The sequence below is a fragment of the Hippopotamus amphibius genome, chromosome 1 (assembly GCF_030028045.1).
Source record: "Hippopotamus amphibius kiboko isolate mHipAmp2 chromosome 1, mHipAmp2.hap2, whole genome shotgun sequence".
NCBI lineage: Eukaryota > Metazoa > Chordata > Mammalia > Artiodactyla > Hippopotamidae > Hippopotamus > Hippopotamus amphibius.
This window is the reverse complement of record NC_080186.1, coordinates 51,021,803-51,041,935: the sequence shown is the minus strand read 5'-3', so window position 1 is coordinate 51,041,935 and position 20,133 is coordinate 51,021,803. Positions and strand designations below refer to the sequence as shown.

Below are 20,133 nucleotides of genomic sequence, written 5' to 3'. Positions count from 1 at the left end.
AGCAAGACTAGGACCACAAGTGAGCTGACAAAACTCACACCCATTGAAGACTGGAAGCTTGCTCTGGCCCTAGGCCAGGATGTGCTTTGGACGGTTTGGAAACAAGAAAGCCTCTGGGAGTTTGCTACACGGTTTACCTGTGTCTCCTGGCTCTTGCTATTGGGTGGGGAGACGGCAGCCTGCTTGGGGTTCCTGGTGCCAAGCTCACTCCAAAGGGCTGGAGAGCAGGGCAGGAGCCGCCTCTGTCTCCAACCTGCCAGCCTCCACACATCTCCCAGCGGAGGGCCTTCTGCTAGGCTGACGTCTGAGCCTAAACTTGAAAAGGGCAAAGGCTCGAGAGACTGATCTCCATCCTAGGAATCTTCTGAGGGGAACAGGTATTTAGTTATCAGTAACAATAGAGAGGCTCTGGGCTCCCTCAGTTTGGTCTCATTCTCCCACTCCTGCTGCCCAAACTTCATCCAGGTGGTCAGGCTGGTCAAGATGTTAGGTCAAGTCTCCAAAGATCTTATGCATTTCCTGACCTGCTCTTGGATCAGAGACTCAAAGCTGAGATGGAAGGAGTAGAGTTGACTGTTGTAGAACCTTGGGAGCTCACCCAGAAGCTGTTTGTTCTTGGCTTCAAGGTCGTCGTATACAGGCCAGACCTCTTCTGGGGCCTTATGGAGTTTGGGCAGCACCGGCCCCATCTTTTCCTTTTCCTCGTACTTCTCTACTTTGGCCTGCAGTCAACTATAGTCCTGCTACATAGGAAGCCTACTTCCCACCACCTTCTCACCACCATGCTGAAGATGCTATCAAATTTTTTTCAGAGTTCAATCAAGGTCTTTCAGATCTGATTTACTTTTCCCTGGTTGAAGGTTTCCATCCACTTCATGGCCATGTTCAGGGGTGGTCACCATGTTCAGAAAGTCCTGGTCTTGCTGGCAGAAAGGATTAGAGAGTAAGTCTAAGGATATATTTACAGCAGATTTGATGACCAGGTCAGCACTGGGGCTCTTCTGCATGTCCTTTGGCAGCCTCCTGGTCTGCTCTTCCAGCTGCTGGAGTTTTCTGTATTTCCTTTCAATGTCTCTCTCCACTGCTGCACAATCTTGGAAGGAATTCAGCTCATGGTCCTGAACGTGGCCCTGCTGCCAGTGTCCTCAGCTGCAACTCGGTCCTCCTTTTTCCTTTTTTTTTTTTTTCAAGGAGACTTGTTTTACTTAGAGTGGAAAATTTTCTAGACCTAGGAGTGAAAATGTGTTTCAGATATAAAATACTCTTGAACTAAGAAAACAGAAGTGATTTAAGATTCACCCAAGCTCTCCAACAGAGCTCCAAACTCCTCACTTCCTCTTAGAATTTAAGTATTAGATGCCTGTGACTGTGGAAACTACCAAAGCTACAAATGAAGCAAATTGTACCAATTTCAAGGGTCTCCTCCTGTGTATGTTCTTTGTTGGAAATGGAACCTCCTGCCTTTTTCTTGTAAAAGAGGTCTTGGTTTCTTTCTTGAGACTATCCCCCACTATTGGATATTGATTTATCATTTTCATAATAGTGCAAATGGGAGCCTGTTTCCCAAGACCAGTCATAAATTATGAAAATATGTTCAGTTCCTCTGTAGGGACTGATCGTCCTATGGGGAGAATTTCCCAGAGCTAAATTTAACTGCTTTGCATAGGTTTGCAAGAAGGTTTGATGTCCCTGGCCCTCTGATGAGGAAAGGAAAGTAGAAAGGGGCTAACATTTGCTAACAACCTACTAGGGACCAAATTCTTTGCATGGTACCTAATTTAATGTTCTTAACACAATGAAGCACAATCACCATCTGCTTTAATAGAAGATAAAATAGAGGCACAGAATGATGAAAGACTTTCCCCAGGCTAGTGAAGGGGCAGAGCCAGAGTCAACCCCAACTTTTTCTGCCTCTAAAGTTAAACCTCTTTCCACTTACTGCACTGCCATTCTAAAGTGGAATAGTAATATCTCAGCTAGGGGTGGATGGGGTAGCTTTTATTAATATCAACCTAAACCTTATGCTCTTCAAGTTCTGATAGATTTGCTCCAAGGAGCCATTAAGAAAGGACACTGATCTAAGGGCTATAAATTAATACCTTCCTCATACACAGCTATTTAAAACCTGGATAATATCTTCCTAAAAATAAGTATCAGTTGTCTGGTTATTTATGCTCTATCACTCTTGGTTTTCCATCCTTGACTCCATTAATAGAATTTTCCTTAATTCCTTTTCTCTTTTTATGGCTTTGCAAGAGGCTAATTTGCAGGCAAAACTGCTAATTTTACAGTTGCTTTCTGCTTCGTCAGCATGAGACTGACTGAGGAGTTATTAATAGAAGAATAGGATTCCCTTTTCATCCTTTTGCTCTTGACTGTTATAGGAGGTGGGACAAAATCCATTATTTAATAACATTTGTTCTTCTTGAAAGGTCATCATTCCAGCCTTTCAGTTTCCACTAAAGTATAGCAGTATCAGCAGCCACAGCAGCCACTTTCTCTTCCTGAAAGGCTTCTGGAATTCCTCCAGGTTATACAGTTGGCGTAAAACTGTCTTTGAGATCCACCTTGGGAATGGGGTCCAGCTGGGAAATTCTCTTGGTACTTCTGTGCATTTTCCAAATAGTAATTTCTAGCCACAATTATTTTTAAGTGCCCCAGTCACCTACATTCCTGGAAAGGATGCTGAATTTGGGATATATCAGTCAAAAATTGTATTTGGCTGTTCATAGCAGAGAATAGAAATAATAGTGGCATAAACAAGAAAAATTTTTCACATAAAATATATTTTAAAATAGCCATTCAGGATTGGTATGGTGACCTCACACTGTCATCAGGGACCCAAGCCCTTTCTGCCTTTCAATTTTATTGTCACTACCATGTGGATCCATTCTCACAGCTGACCCATGTTCTCAGATAGCCACTGGACCCATGACTATAAATATATGATTCTAATCAGGAATCAGATCATAGAGTAAAGAGCAAAAGGGACAGTGTCTCTCCATCACTTATGGGACTTTCCCAGAAGTCCTTCCAGCAGATTCTGTTTATGTCTGCATGCTGTAAGGGAGACTGGGGACCATACATAGTCTTTTATCTGGGCACACTGCTGCCTCCATAATAACTAGGGTTATCCTACTAAGAAGAAAGGGTAGAACAATAATAGAGAGACAAGGAGCACGTCTGCTACTTGGAACAAAGAGAATGACTAAATAAAATTAAGACAATAAGCCCTTGCTAAGCACCTTTTCATGTCTGGAAATGAAATAGACAGTTTAGGTTAATTCCTTTAAGGAACAAAAGCTTACATAGCTTACATACTTCATATCTTCTAAGCCTAGAATATTTTTCCTTCCTTGCCCACCAGGAAAATTTGTATTAATTATTCAAGGCTGTTTTGCAATATCACCTGCTGTCTGATGCTTCCTTGGAAGAGTCTTCCCAGGAAGAATTTATCAACTGCCAATTGCCCAGCTCTGTCCCTATAGCACTTTATCCTTTGGTCTACGACATGACTTAATTCCTCAGAGGCATTATGCTGCAGTAGCAATTGCTGACCTCAACTCCCAGGTCTGTTGCTTACCAGCACTGAGACAGATGCTTTTGCCCTTTGAGCTACAGTTTTCTGTTCTAGATTAGAGAATGCTAAATTCCACTTCAGAGGCTTTTGTGAAGATTAAATGAGATAATATGTGCAAAGCATGGCTTCAGGCAATCCTTAAAATATGTTATTTTATTATACTGTATTATACGACTGTTAACAATTTACAGAAAAAAGAAATAAACTTCTAAGCCATTATTATTTTGTGAATTTTTATCACACTCAAAAGAAATTTAACATTCTCATTAATAAAGTCTCTGGAGATATATTATTTCAAATAATTTTCCTTAAAAACCTACTTAAAGATATACTTCATCCAAAGGAGAAAGACATCAAAATTCAATAGTCAAAAGTAGGGAAGTTTAATATGAAAAGACTGGCAATGAATACTAACACATACAGCCTAAAATTAAGTCCAAGTAATGATAATTATAATTGCAAAATTGTCTTTTGAAAATTAAAAATATATAAATATGAAAATAATAAGAAATAAACCATAATAGAAAGGTATAAAATTTGCAGGTTATATAAATAAAAACAAAAAAATATATAGTAAGAATTCCTACAGAGAACCAGCTGAACAAGAGCAAACGACCTCGGACACCAGAAAGGACTGCAAAGATCCTGACATAACTGAGTAGGACAGAGGGAAAAAAAAAAGAAAAGGAGAATGAGGAGGAGAAGAAAGGAAAGGGATGGGTCCCACACCCTAGGATGGGGGGATCTGAAATAGAGGGGAGATTGCTGAATTCAGGGAAATGTCCCTTATCTGCCAGGGAAACCCCTTCTCCAATGGGGAATTTCCCTGGGTCAGAAGGGAAGCATTTGGGACTGTTTAAAGAGGGTGAAGTGGCTGAGCTGTGGCAGACGGGAAAGAGGGAGAAACACACGGAGGGTCTGCACCAAGGCTCAGCGTGTCTGAACTGAGACATCGGTTCACAGCTGAACAGGGGGTCTGGGAGCTGGAAGGTGGGAACCAGAGAACTGGTTCAGGGTGAGAAACATTGTTGGCAGCAGGGAGATGGACTGAGAGGACAGAAGGGAAGAAATCCACAGCAGAGAGTGCCTACTGTGGAAAGCTGGGCAGTCATGGCAGCGACTGGATACTGCTGAGTCACAAGCAGGGTGGAGGAGCCAGGGGAGGAGCTGGGGGTGTAGCCTCTCTCTCAGCGCCTGCGATGGACAAAGGAAGAACCCCTCTGGGCTTGGCTAACGCAATCAGGGATAACAAAGGCCCCCCGGGTGGGGCTGGCTTAGAGTGTCTGCAGCCAAGAGCCAAAAGTCCACAGAGTGGCCCAACTCTGCAGACATTCTGTTTACACCTGAGCTGCTGGTGTCCCTCTGCAACAGGCAGTGCCATGACCGACTGAGCTGCCATGACCCAGGCAAGGCACCCCGGCGGAGTCATAGCAGCGGGGAGGAGTCATGGTTGGAGTTGCTCTCTCAGCCTGAGCCACCCAAGCCACTGTGACCCAGGCAGGGCGCCACTGCGACCCAGGCAGGGCGCCACTGCTTACTCACTCCCAGGGAAAGGAACCACTATTGTACCCTCTCTCTCCCCACACACCAGCACTTACAGATGAACAATAAAGGAAGCTCTGCTGGTCACAGAGTAATACAAAAAGCCCAAGGCAGGTAGAAGGACACTTATAGCTGAGACCCCAAGGAAACAGAAATATTATTATTAATTCTATTGATCTGGTCCATTCTGGGGTCAGTTCTAGGTATTTCTTTTTGTTTTTCTTTTTTTTAAATTATGATCTCAGTAATAAGGGATATACACATTTCATAACATTTTTTATTCTATTTTTATTTTTAAATTTTTTATATATTTCTATTTCTAGCTAAGTTTTTTGTAGTGCTGACTGTATCTCTCCAACCTTCTTTTCATCTATATCTTTTATACATTTCTATTTCTCTCTTTTTCTTTTCATATTTCCAGTCATACTATGCTCTTCTGTTGCCCTGTTTTCTATCCTTTTTTAGTTTATTTTATCTTAATATACTTAAAAGCAATATTATCAGTCTGCTCTCTTTCCTTGCTTTATTCTCCAGATGACATTGCTTTGGTTTTTATTATTAGGGTTTGTCTTTATCTTAGTTTTAACTATAATTGTCTGATTTCATTCTGAGAATCTTCAGTCTGTCTGATGGTACTCTTGCTCTTTATTATATTTGATCCTAGCTTTCAAAATCTCCCTGGATTTGTGTTTGTGTGTGTGGGGGGGGGGGGAGGGGGGGGCGGGGTTGGTTTTGAATTTCTGTTGGTTTTCTCTTTGATTGTCTGATGGCATACTGGGGTTCTTCTTTCAGGTATTTCTAGTGCCTTATGTTCTATTGGATTCAGTATTTGTGTGTCTTATACATGTATGTGTTTCCTTAACTTAGTATTTGTTTGACACAACACTCTGCCATTAGTCTGGGGCTTGGACAGTCTTCTTTAAACCCCTTTATTGCCAGGACAAGCAACCTCTGAAGTCCAGATTACTCCATCAGAAGTCAAGCAGGAGGCTCTGGGGAGGGAGCAATGAATCCAGGATGCTACACTACTAGGGAGTCCTCAGACACAGGGAAGATTAACTGCAGAGAACTCTCACAGAGCCCCATATCAGAGTCTAAGACTTGGCTTCATCCAACTGTCTGCAACTGCCAGTGCTAGACACCTCACATCAAACTACAAACAAGACAGGAACACAAACCCACCCTTCAGCACACAGACTACCTAAAGCCATATTAACCTCAAAGATACCCTGAAACACACCACCTGACATGGCCCTGCTCATTAGAGAGAAAAGACACAAAGCCAAACACTGGAAAGCAAACACCAGATCCCCCCACCAGGAAGCCTACTCAAGACACTGGACAAAACCCACCACAGGGGGCAGAGGGCAGAAACAAGACTACTAGGCAGCATAGGGAAAGGAGACAGCAAATCCTATAAATTACACAAAATGAGAAATCAAAGAAACACCATGCAGGCAAAGCAGCAGGAAAAAAACCCACAAGACCAAATAAATGAAGAGGAAATAGGGAAATTGCCTGAAAAAGAATTCAGAGTAATGATAATAAAGATGATCCAAAATCTCAACAACAAAATAGAGAAAATACAAGAAACAGTTAATAAGGACTTAGAAGAACTAAAGCGCAAACAAAGAGTAATGCACAACAAAATAACCGAAATTAAAAATACTCTAGATGGTATAAGCAGCAGAATAACTGAGGCAGAAGAATGAGTAAGTGAGTTGTAAGATAGACTGGGGGAAATAACTGCCACAGAGCAGGAAAGAGAAAAAAGAATAAAAAGAATGGAAAACAGTCTCAGAGACCTTGATGACAACATTAAGCACACCAACATTCAAATCATAGGCATCCCAGAAGAAGAAGAAGAAAACAAGAAAGGGTCTGAGAAAATATTTCAAGAGATTATAGTGGAAATTTTCCCCAGAATGGGAAAGGAAATAATTAATCACATCCAAGAAGCACTGAGAGTCCCATTCAGAATAAACGCAAGGAGAAATACACCAAGGCACACATTAATCAAACTAATGAAAATTAAACACAAAGAAAAAAATATTAAAAGCAGCAAGAGAAAAGGAACAAATGATATATAAGGGAAAACCCATAAGGATAACAGCTGATCTTTCTGCAGAAATTCTGCAGGCCAGAAGGGAATTGCAGGATATACTGAAAGTCCTGAAAGAGAGAAACCTACAGCCAAGAATACTCTATCCAGCAAGAATCTCATTCAGATTTGATGGAGAAATCAAAAGCTTTACAGACAAGCAAAAGTTAAGAGAATTCAGCACCACCAAGCCAGCCTGACAATTGCTACAGGAACTTTTCTAAGCAGGAAACACAAGAGAAGGAAAAGACCTACAAAAACAAACCCAAAACAACTAAGAAAATGGTAATCGGAACACACATGTCAATAATCACTTTAAATGTAAATGGATTAAATGCTCCAACCAAAAAACACAGACTGGCTGAATGGATACAAAAACAAGACCCTTCTATATGCTGCCTACAAGAAACCCACTTCAGACCAAGAGACACATACAGACTGAAAGTAAATGGATGGGAAAAGATATTCCATGCAAATGGAAGTCAAAAGAAAGCTGGAGTAGCAATACTCATATCAGACAAATTAGACTTGAAAGTAAAGACTATTACAAGAGACAAGGAAGGACACTACATAATGATCAAGGGATCCATTCAAGAAGAACATAACACAATGGTAAATATCTATGCCCCCAACATAGGAGCACCTCAATACATAAGGCAAATGCTAAAAGCCATAAAAGGGGAAATTGACAGTAACACAAAAATACTAGGAGACTTTAATACCCCACTTACAACAATGGACAGATCATCCAAACAGAAAATAAAAAAGGACACACAAGCTTTAAATGACACATTAGACCATCTCAACTTAATTGATACTTATAGAACATTCCATCCAAATACTACAGAATACACTTTCTTCTCAAGTGCACATGGAACATTCCCCAGGATAGATCACATCTTGGGTCACAAATCAAGCCTTGGTAAATTCAAGAAAATTGAAATCATATCAAGCACCTTCTCTGACCACAATGCCATGAGACTAGATATCAATTACAGGAAAAAAAAACTATAAAAAATACAAACACATCAAGGCTAAACAATACACAATTAAACAACCAAGAAATCACTAAAGAAATCAAAGAGGAAAGCAAAAAAATCTAGAAACAAATGACAAAACACATCCACCCAAAACCTATGGGATTCAGCAAAAGCAGTTCTAAGAAGGAAGTTTATAGCAATACAGTCCTGGCTCAAGAAACAAGAGAAATATCAAATAAACAACTTAATCTTATACTTAAAATAATTAGAGAAAGAAGAAAAAAGAAACCCCACAGTGAGCAGAAGGAAAGATATCATAAAGATCAGAGCAGAAATAAATGAAAAACAAATGAAGGAAATGAGCAAAGATCAATGAAACTAAAAGCTGGTTCTTTGAGAAGATAAAGAAAATTGATAAACCATTAGCCAGACTCATCAGGAAAAAAAGGGAGAAGACACAAATCAACAGAATTAGAAATGAAAAAAGAGACATAACAACTAACACCACAGAAATACAAAAGATCATGAGAGACTACTACAAGCAACTATGTGCCAATAAATTCAATAACCTGGAAGAAATGGATACATTCTTAGAAAAATACAACCTTCCGAGACTGAACCAGGAAGAAATAGAAAATATGAACAGACCAATCACAAGTACGGAAATTGAGACTCTGATTAAAAATCTCTCAACAAACAAAAACACAGATCCAGATGGATTCGCAGGGATTTCTATCAAACATTTCGAGAAGAGCTAACACCTATCCTTCTCAAACTCTTCCAAAATATAGCAGAAGGAGGAACACTCCCAAACTCATTCTATGAGGCCACCATCACCCTGATACCAAAACCAGGCAAAGATGTCACAAAAAAAGAAAATTACAGGCCAATATTACTGATGAATATAAATGCAAAAATCCTCAAAAAAATACTAGTTAACAGAATCCAACAGCACATTAAAAAGATCATACACCATGATCAAGTGGGGTTTATCCCCGGGATGCAAGGATTCTACAGTAAATGCAAATCAATCAATGTGATACATCATATTAAAAACTGAAGGATAAAAACCATATGATCATCTCAATAGAAGCAGAAAAATCTTTTGACAAAATTCAACATCCAATTATAATAAAAACTATCCAGAAAGTAGGCATAGAAGGAAGTTACCTCAAGATAATAAAAGCCATATATAACAAACCAACAGTCAACATCATTCTAAAAGGTGAAAAAACTGAAAGTATTCCCTCTAAGAACAGGAACAACACAAGGGTGCCCACTCTCACCACTATTATTCAACATAGTTTTGGAAGTTTTAGCCATAGCAATCAGAGAAGAAGACAATATAAAAGGAATCCAAATTGGAAAAGAAGTAAAATTGTCACTCTTTGCAGATGACCTGATATTATACATAGAAAACCCTAAAGAAGCTACCAGAAATCTGCTAGCACTAATTGATAAATTTAGTAAGGTATAGCAGGATAAAAAATTAATACACAGATATCTCTTGCATTCCCATACACTAACAATGAAAAATCAGAAAGAGAAATTAAAAAAAAAATCCCATTTACCATTGCAACAACAAGAATAAAATACCTATGAATAAACCTGCCTAAGGAGGCAAAAGACCTGTATGCAGAAAACTATAAGATACTGATGAAAGAAATCAGAGATGATAAAAACATATGGAGAGACATACCATGTTCTTGGATTGGAAGAATCAATATTGTGAAAATGACTATACTACCCAAAGCAATTTACAGATTCAACACAATCCCTATCAAATTACCAATGGCATTTTTCACAAAACTATAACAAGAAATCTTATGATTTGAATGGAAATGCAAAAGACCCCGAATAGCCAAAGCAATCTTGAGAAGGAAAGATGAAGCTGGAGGAATCAGGCTCCCTGACTTCAAACTATACTACAAGCTGACGGTGATCAAGACAGTATGGTACTGGCACAAACACAGAAATATAGATCAATGGAACAGAATGGAGAGCCCAGAGATAAATCCACGCACCTTATCTTTGACAAAGGAGGCGAGAATATACAATGGAAAAAAGACAGCCTCTTCAATAAGTGGTGCTGGGAAAATTGGACAGCAACATGTAAAAGAATGAAATTAGAACAATTCCTAACACCATATACAAAAATAAACTCAAAATGGATTAAAGACCTAAATATAAGGCCAGGCACTATAAAACTCTGAGAGGAAAACATAGGCAGAACCCTCTATGACATAAATCAAAGCAAGATCCTTTTTGACCTACCTCCTAGAATAATGGAAATAAAATCAAGAATAAGCAAATGGGACTTAATGAAAATTAAAAACTTTCACACAGCAAAAGAAACAATAAACAAGACAAGAAGACAACCCTCAGAATGGGAGAAAATATGTGCCAATGAAGCAACTGAAAAGGATTGATCTCCAAAATAGACAAGCGGCCCATGCAGCTTAATACCAAAAAAGCAAAAAACCCAATCTAAAAATGGGTGGAAGACCTAAATAGATATTTCTCCAAAGAAGACATGCAGATGGCCAACAAACACATGAAAAGATGCTCAACATCACTAATCATCAGAGAAATGCAAGTGAAAGCCACAATGAGGTATCACCTCACACTTGTCAGAATGGCCATCATCAAAAAGTCTAGAAACAATAAATGCTGGAGAGGGTGCAAAGAAAAAGGAATGCTCTTGCATTGCTGGTGGGAATGTAAATTGATAGAGCCACTGTGGAAAACAGTATGGAGATTCCTTAAAAAACTAAATATAGAACTACCATATGACCCAGCAATCCCACTCCTGGGCATATAACCTGAGAAAACCATAATCCAAAAAGAAACAGGTAACCAAAATGTTCACTGCAGCACTATTTACAATAGCGAGTTCATGGAAGCAAGCTAAATGTCCATCAACATGTGAATGGATAACAAAGATGCGGCACATATATACAATGGAATATTATTCAACCATAAAAAGGAAAGAAATTGACTTATTTGTAGTGAGGTGGATGGTCCTAGAGTCTGTCATACAGAGTGAAGTATGCCAGAAAGAGAAAAACAAATACCATATGCTAAGTTATATATATGGAATCTAAAAAAATGGTACTGATGAATCCAGTGACAGGGCAAGAATAAAGATGTAGTTTTAGAGAACAGACTTGAGGACCTGGGGTGGGATGAAGGGGAAGCTTGGACGAAGTTAGAGAGTAGCACTGACATATATACCTACCAAATTAAAATAGATAGCTAGTGGGAAGCTGCTGTATAACACATGGGGATCAACTCGATGATGGGTGATGACTTAGAGGGCTGGGATAGGGAGGGCGGGAGAAAGTTTCAGGAGGGAGGGGATATGGGGATATATATATAAATACAGCTGATTCACTTTGTTTTACAGCAAAAACTGGCACAACAGTGTAAAGCAATTATATTCCAATAAAGAGCTTAAAATAAAGAAATAAATGAAATAAATGAGCCACTATTTTTTCTAGAAAAAATAAATGGGATAAAACAAAACATATAAAATTAGGAATGAAATGGAGACAAATGTCTTAAAGTTACAGGGGAAATTACTACAAATAATATTTGTATAATCTACTGTAATAAATTTTGAAATTCTGGATGAAAGTGATTATTTTCTAGGGAAACACATAGGTTTAAAAGCAGATTCAAGAAACAAAATCTGTGATTTTGTTCTATAAATCTGGTGCACTGGAAATCCTATCAAATCTCTCAGTGTAAAACACCTAGAAATAATGAACAAAACAAGAAAAGGAAAAGGATATTTGTAAATGTAGAACTGAGATTAGAAGGCCATAAGCAAAATTCTTAATGATGAGATATAAAGTAAGAGCATGAATTTAGACAGGTAAGAAAACACTTTAAAAGGTAACTGCCCTAAAAAAAAAAAAAAAAAGGTAACTGCCCTTTGTTTATTTGTAGACCCAAATATTTATTACAACCTACTATGTGTCCATAGTGAGATTATGAGAACTGGGGCCAGTGCAAGGTGGAAACTAGAAATAAAGACTCTGAAAATAGCTGAAATTCCTAGATCACTAAATTATTAATAAAAATGTGAACTAAAAAAGGAGAAAGAAGAAAATGCCCCACATGGAGAGTTAATTCTTTTAGCCTTGGAGAAAAAATATCTCCAATATGAATTGTTGTCCATATCAACAGTATCATCAGTCCTAAAGCCACAACCTAAGAATTTAATTTAAAGCTATTCTAGGTAAAGAGTACTTTCCAGCACTTAAAGAAAGCAAAACAATTCCTCTTGAAAAACACATCCTTAATCCAGATCCCATGGAAGTCCCAAATATAAAGCCCCAGTCAACATAATTTCACAATAAAAAATGCACAAGTCATACTTAGCACAAAGCATACAAATCACAAAGCAAAACCACCATGAGTGAGGGTCAACAGAAAACACCCACAGCAAAAACTGACTCCCAAAGACCTCATATAGAATTATTTTCAATATGTTTAAAGAAATGAAAGAACTTCAAGTAAAGGTTGAGCTATTACTAAAAATGAACCAGAAGACTGGAAAAGAGTCAAAAAGAAATTCTACATGTTGAATATGTAATAATTGAAATTAAAAATTTAAACAATACATTAAGTATACTGTAAGATAGCTAAAGAATGAATGAACAGGAGAAGCACCTAATGAAATTACCCACTATGCAATACAAGCTAAGCTACAGGCAACATAAAAGAGTTTATGAAAACTGGAGAATAAAATGAGGAGGTCTAATACATTTCTAATTATAGTTCTCCCAAAATATGATATAAAATTGGAGAAGAAAGAATATTTGAAGAGATAATTACTAAGAATCTTTTTCAACCTGATGACAGCAGACCAATGGATCCCAAGCTGGATAAATAAATCTACTCTTAGACATCTCATAGTAGTACAAAAGAATACCAAGGATAAAGACTGATATATTTTTTTTTTTTAGTATAGTTGATTTACAACATTGTGTTAGTTTCTGCTGTACAGTAAAGTGGATCAGTCTTAAGAGTAAATAGTTAACTTATCTTCAAGGGAACAATAATTAAACTGACATTAAGCTTCTCAAAATCCATATCAGAAACTAAAAAACCATGGGAATACAATATATGTAGAATGCTAAGAGAAAATACCTGGAAACTTAAAGAGTTGTATGCCCAGTAAACTATTTTTCAAGATCAAGGGTAAATAGCTTTCAAGTAAACAAAGCTGAGTAGGTTTACCACCAACAGATCTTCAATAAAGGGACCTATAAAGATGCATTTCAGGAAAAAAAATAAAAGACCAGTCTCACAAGAAAAGTTGTAAATAGAAGGAGGAATAGTGAGCAAATACATGGTTAACATGTGGAAAATAAAAAAAAAATATTGCCTCCATAAAGCATAATTAATAATTTTCAACTTGTGGATTTAAAATGACTAGTTGAAACTAAAATATTATAAAAGACACCATGTAAACCAAGAGGTAAACCATTAGAATATTTTAAGATGTTTATATTATTCAGGAGCAAGGTAAAGACATTAATATAATTCAAACTTTCTGAAGCATAAATATTTAAATTTCAAGGTTGACCACAAAAAATAATAGAAACAGATTATATCATTTCAAAATTAGGAGGAGGAAAATGGTACAAGATTTAAAAAAAAAAAAGGTCTGTCCAAAAGAAAGCAAGAAAAAGAAGGCAAGTATATAGAAGTAAATTAATAAGTACAAAAATGCTAAAAATGCAAATATATCAATAACTATGATAAATATGAAAGGATTAAAATCTCTAAGTGAAAGCAAAATTTGTCATATTGGATCTTTTAAAATACCAATACTTCTTGTTTATGAGTGATATAAGTAAAGCATACGGACACTGAAAGGTTGAAATGAAATGGAAGGAATGAGATTTCTTAGGAAAATGCTAGCCAAAAGAAATTTATATCAGTTATGTCAAAATTAAATAAAACTGATGTGAAAGTCCAAAGCATTTTTAAAAATAGAAAAGGTTACTATAAAGTAGTAAAGGTTTTAATTCCCTGGTAATTTTAATGATTCTAAATCTATATGGACTTAATCTCAAAATAATAAAAAGCAAAAAAGAAAGTGAAACTTCAGATAGAAATAGTTAAACTTATGACCTATTAGAATATTATAACAAAATTATCTGTGAAAAATTAAGCACAAAGTTCTGTAAAGATCTAGAATATTTGAACAATGTATCCAACAATTTGATCTAATGAATATCTATATCTATCTATCTATATCTATTTATGTCAGTCTTGGATCAATGTCAGAGAACACATGTCCTGTTTAAACACATGTGGACTCTTTATGAAAAACTGTCCTAGGCCATAAAGCAATCTCAACCAGTTTCAAAGAGCTGTCATCATACAGACCATATTCTCTAACCTTAATGTAACTACTGCAGTCAGAAGTTACTCACAAAAATATAATTAAGTACAATATAAAATTGGAAAATTTTTAATTTACTTTTAATACCAACCCCAGTTAAATAAAATTCTCTACCTACTCTCCAACATCCTCACAGCAGAACTGATTAGAGAAAAACCAAAACCCTGCTGGTTGGTCTCATTTTAAATTGATGATCATTAAACTCAAGCAGAACTTTGAAATTGCTTGGTAATCATGCTAAATTCACTCATCCTCCTACTCTATGTGACTATTCTACACCTTTTTCTCTTTCCCCAAACCACTACACCTACTCCCATACTTCCTCTTAGCTTAGACATTGATTACTCTTTCCCTCAGAAGAAAGAAACAAGCAGAAGATAACTTTAACAAATTTATATCAGAAAATATATTCACCTGTTTCTTCTTTAGCTTTTCTTTTGATGCATAAAATCTTCATGTACCCTACAGACCTCAACCCCTCCACTTTTAAACCAGGTCCCATTTTCTGTCACCTACCCAAGAATAGCTCCAGCACTTCTCCACTTTATTTCCTACATCATCAATTTTCATAATCATACAGACATGTAAATTTTCACACCTTAAAAAGAGAATATAGTTTCCTCCATGTATTTCCCTCTCCGCTTTTATAGAAAAAAAAAATCCTATGATGGCTATGAGAATGCATCTGGTGACCTCCAACTACAGGGAATGTAATTGACCAAGAATCCAATCACTATGCTCTGAAATCTACCTCTACATTTGCATCAAGGCCATGTTTTACACAAGCTACTCTTAGTCAGTGGCTGGGTATAGCAGGAACACTAACACAAGTATGTTTAGTCCACTAAATAAGACTATTCTAATGCCTTTGGCTCAAAGACTTTCTGATAGCCTTGTGGAGATGTCCTTCAGCTGCATGGCAGTCTATGATGTGTCCATCCAACCTTCAATACCTTTCTCCTTCATGCAGAGTCAGACTTACAAGCAGCCAAAGGACTATCCCAATCTTTTTAAGCTCTCTTCCCATTTTCCCCAACACAAGTTTGTTTTCTAATAAAATCCTTGCACATTTAATTTCATCTTGGATTCTGCTTCTCAGAGGACTCAAACTAATTCACTCCTGTTAAGTTTACTTTTCCTCAGTCTCCAATTCTTCTCCTCTCACTTTGTCTGAATCCACTCTAATCAAGTTTTTGAGCCAGAACTCCAATGAAACTGTTCTTGTCAACAACACCGATAATTCCAAGATTGCTCAATTGAAAGTTTAGACCTTATCCATATTTTTGTTTCTCTACAGCGGTATTTGATATAGTTCATCCCGCCCTCTTTTTCATAATGACAGGCTAACAGGACATACTAAACTGTACCTTGTTTATTCTACTGATACTCAACTTTTCCATTTAGATGTTTTATACATATCTTCAATTTAATCAGTTCAAAACTGGGGATTTGATGATCCTCCCTCCAAATATTCCTTCTCTCTTAATCTTCCTCAATCTGAACAGTCTATTTTGAAAGAGGAGACATTACTACAGATCCTATGGACATTAAAAGGTTAAGGAAGTAATACTATGGACAATTCTATTCCCACAAAGGTGATAACCAAGATGAGATAGACCAATAAGTTGAAAGACACAATTTTCCAAAACTCACACAAGAAGAAACAGGCAATTGGACTAGGCTTATATCCATTAAGGAAATTGGGTTTGGCTAAAGTTGGTCCTTGTCTTCTCTACATTGGTGAATCACCACTTCAAACAACTGCTCACTTTCTTCCCTGAAAAGCAGTTTCTGGTTTTTGCTGTGGCCAATATTAATTATTTTTATTGTGTAATCAATATTCCTTTTATTGAATGTTTTCTATGAGCTATAATGCTGTGTTAGTTTCTTTCGATACATAATTTTACTTCTTTTAACAACCATCCCCATTTAATAGATGAGAAAATTGTAGTTCAATGAAATTTAGTTGTTTGCCCATTGTCCAACAGTTAGCTGAGTGGATGAACTGGGATTTGAAAACACCTGTCTGACTCCAAAGCCTGTGCTTTCTCCATAGCTCCATGCTAGTGCATAGGAAGGTGCCCTAGAACATATGAATCAATGAGACATCATGTCCATTCTCTAAAGGGTTAATATTTTTGCATGCTCCCTTCTTGAAAGATGTTGGATCTTTACCTCTATATCTACCATGAAGTTCAACCTGAGCATTTGATCTCCTGCTAGTATGCTTTCTGACAAATGCTGGAAAATAAAAGTAGGAAGCCAGGCATGGTTTAGTCATATTTGTTGAACATTTATGGTACCCGTCAGGAGTGATGTTGACCTTAAAATTATTAATTAGAAGCACACATTCTGAAAAAGAAATCCCTTCAATAAGAACAAAACCAGTGAGACCTGGGAGAGGCTTCTGAGAACCCACAGAAGATATGAAGCATAAGCAGCTGCTATATGATATATTATTTCCTCTGGCATTCACTATTTATGGAGCAACTGTAAAGTGGTACAGTTTTTCCCTGTACACATGTTTTTTAAGAGAGAAGGCGGGAAATCATTTTTTTTTTTTTTTGTAGTTTCAAATGCATAAGAGAAAGGAAGTGGTTTGGGAGGCACAGAAAATGTGATCCACCTATTTCTGCTATCCATTTGCTTTCCTAGCATGTGACCTGAAATGTAAAATGTCTGATAAACTGGAAAGTTAAACAGTTGTTACAGAAAGATCTGCCTTTGATATCATTTCTTTACTACATCTTTTTATTGAGGTAAAATGTACATACAATTTATCATTTTAACAATTTGAAGTGTACAGTTCAGTGGCATTAAGTACATTCACAATGTTATGCAACCATCACCATTATCTAGGTCCATAACTTTTTATTTACCCTAAATGGAAACCCCATATCTGTTAGTAGTCACTTCCCATTTCCCCCTCCCCTTAGTTCCTGGCTAGTCTCCTCTTGGTCTCTACAGATTTGTCTGTTTGAAGGTTTTTACATAAATAGAATCATACAATTTGCAGCCTTTCATAGCTGGCATCTTCTCTCACTTAGCATCAGGTTTTCAAAATTCACCCACATTGCAGCATGAATCAGTACTTCATTCCTTTACATGGCTGAATAATATTCCATTGTATGCATAGTCCACATTTTGTTGGTCCATTCATCAGCTGATGAACTTTTGGATTGTTTCTAGCTCTTGGCTATTGTTGAATAGCGCTGCTTGGAGATCATTTTAGATGCATCCAAATCTATTTGTCAAGTATTGAAGAAAGTTGCAGTAATTCCACTCTTTTCCCAAGTGCCCTAGGCCCTACACCTTTGCACAGGCTCCCAGTTCCACTCCCACACTGCTGAATCAGTTTCAGTTTCATCTTCTCCAAATCCCTCTTCTTTCATCCTACATAAACTAGCTCCTCACCCTGCCAGTCTCTACCTCAGGCTCTTCCTTGTTTCCTTCCTTCATCAGATTCATCACAACTTGTAATGAGATTGTCAACTTTGTTTAATGTCTGTCTCCTCTCCTCCCTAAGGAAAGTCAGTTCCTTAAGGATAGGAGATCCTATCTACTTATTCATCGAGGAGTTGTTCTCAGCAGTAATGACACTGCCTGCCATATAGTAAGGGTTTAATAAATACCTGGTAATGGAGATATTGAGCTAAATGGGCTTTTGAGATGTTCTCAGACATCTTGCTGGGCTCTATTTAAACTCTGGGGGTCAAATATTGTTGCTTAAACACCTTCTTGACTGGATTGGCAAATGTTGTCGAGGAACTGTGAAGAGAGTTATTCCAATACTACTGTTTTGCTTAGTTGGAGCCAGATCACAGAGAGCTTTGAAGCCAGGCCTTCTTCTTAGAGTGTTCTTTCCCCAGATTTTCATCTTCCTTACTCTCTGGATCTTTGCTTTATGGTCCCACCTTTGTGAGAGATACATTAGCTACCCTACTTAAAATTGTGGTCGGTGGCGGGGAGGGGGGGCTCTTTTCTTACATCTCTTACCCTCCTTTTTGGACTTATTTTCCTCCTCAGTGCTTATCACCATCTGACAAACCATCTTGTCTATTGCCTGCATCTCCCTACTAAAATGTAAGTCCAAGAGGGAAGAAATTTTCATGTTTCACTCACTGCTATAACTCAGTATCCTGCACAATTACCATATATACAAGTGTTTAGTTAATATTTGGTGAATGAATGAATAAATAAATGAATGGAGAGACTTTTTCCTAGGGACAGAGATTGGCACCACTGCCGGTCTATAGATTTTTCTGTCCTATCTAGACCAGAATGTGTGGGACTCTGAGGCTCCTGGCTTTGAGTCACTAAGTCTTAGCAGCAACCCTAGAACTCTTGGGTTCTATTCTGGCTCTGAACTATCAGGAGCATGATGTGCTTACATACCTTGTACTTAAATGTTACTCTTCTGAGCTCCATCCTCCTCCCCTTCCAAATATGTATATATTTCCAATTCCTACAAATCATAGTGTCTAGCATAGGCTTTTCTTTCTCTTCTGAATGGAGTGCCATGGTCAGTCTTACTAGGGAGTGAGAAATCACATTTATTGTGTGCTGGACATTGTGTTTATAAGCTGTATCTCATTTAGTTGTGGTAACAATCCCAGGGGTCAGGTGGGTATTATTCTATCCCTTTTACAGATGAGAAAGTAAACATCTGTAATTAAGCCCAAAGTCACCGAGCATGTAAAAAATGGTGCTCAGGATGAACCCATATTTGACTGTAAATCTACACTTCAAACTATTTTCGCCCTTGGATCTTGCATTAGTTTTCCATTGCTGGAAAAAAAAAAAAAAAAAAGCCCATCATACCTAGCAGTTTAACACAATATCTATTCGTTATCTCATAGCTCCATAGAGCAGATATCTGGTACTGTATGGCTGGTTCTCTGTTCAGGCTGAAATTAAGATATCAGCCAGCTGTATTCTCATCTGGAGCTCAGGGACTTCTTTCATGTTATGAGCAGAATTCAATTCTTTCCAGTTGTGGGACTGAAGTCCCCATTGCTTGCCAGCTGTTAGCTCAAGCTATACTCAGCTCCTAGAAACCACCCTCATGTCTCATCACATGGCTGCCTCAAGCCAGTAGCAGGTCATGGAATCTTTCTCATACTTGTAATCTCTCTGAGTTCTCCTTCTGATACCAGCCACGGAAAACTCTTTGCTTTTTAAGCATCCATGTAATTATATTAGACCCACCCAGATAACTACCTTTTACCATATAATCATATAACAATCATGGGAGTGACATTTCATCATATCCACAGGTCCTATCCACAATCAAAGGGAAGGTATTTATTATCCAGGGATAAGGATCATTGAGGTCACTCTTAGAATTGTGCCTACCACAAATATTGCAAACCTGAAATGAATCCTAGTGTTTCATTGGCAGCCACATGGCCTCAAAGTGGGCATCAATATTCTGGTGGCTTTCTTGCAATCAACAAGCTTCCTAACACAGCCAGGAGCAGATTTCCATTTTACCTTAATCTCCTCCAAT

General features: G+C 37.6%; 1 pseudogene; it reads right to left on the bottom strand.

Moving 5' to 3' along the window:
• Positions 1-353: 353 nt before the first annotated feature.
• On the bottom strand, positions 354-18,675 carry LOC130859320 (bridging integrator 3-like; annotated as a pseudogene).
• Positions 18,676-20,133: the final 1,458 nt, after the last annotated feature.